Genomic DNA, 752 nt, shown 5'->3' with positions numbered 1-752 from the left:
TGAGAGGTGATTCAAACGTTTATTTACCTTTTATTATACGAAGAATAATAATGGATTGCCTCTACAAAGATTTGTACGTTTATGTTAATTTATGAACGCTCTCTAACATGACAGCAAAAACTAGGAAACAAAGCGCAAGGTCTAGCAATTACGATTAGATGGGAAAATACTACAAGAGTGGTGAAACATAAAATGTAAAAGTGTAACCCCATGAAAAGCTTTGCGGTTTATATCTCACAACGGTGTGACAAGACCTAGCGCAGTAGCGCCGTTAAACATGAGGATAAAGTCAAAATATCTAACAATTTTAGGTATACTAAAAAAAAATAAAAATAAAAAAAAAAGTGAAAGACTTAGAACACGTGTTGTTAGATCATACTGTTCATATTGCCTCTACAAAGATTTGTACGTTTATGTTAATTTATGAACGCTGTTACAGAATTTGTCTTAGTGACATTCAATAGAATATTTTATTAAAAGATAACGCTGAGGACTCTTTGAGTAACACTCGGTCAAGTGTTTGCCCCACTACTGGAAACCTGTGGCTTTATTATGATTATTTAAAAATACATATAAGCTTCATGCCTGACACTATTGTAACTGACTATAAATTAATATTTAAGCTAAACAAACATTTACAATTGTGAAAACTTAAGAGATGTTAAAAACTGCTGGCCTCATGTTTTCTTAAAGATGATCAGCCAGAGATGACAACGCGCAGCTACAGTTGTACCTGTTTCCTGGAACAAAAC

The sequence above is a fragment of the Sinocyclocheilus grahami genome, unplaced genomic scaffold (assembly GCF_001515645.1).
Source record: "Sinocyclocheilus grahami isolate Dianchi unplaced genomic scaffold, SAMN03320097.WGS_v1.1 scaffold522.1, whole genome shotgun sequence".
In the NCBI taxonomy this organism is placed as follows: Eukaryota; Metazoa; Chordata; class Actinopteri; order Cypriniformes; family Cyprinidae; genus Sinocyclocheilus; species Sinocyclocheilus grahami.
Note: the sequence above shows the minus strand (reverse complement) of the source record.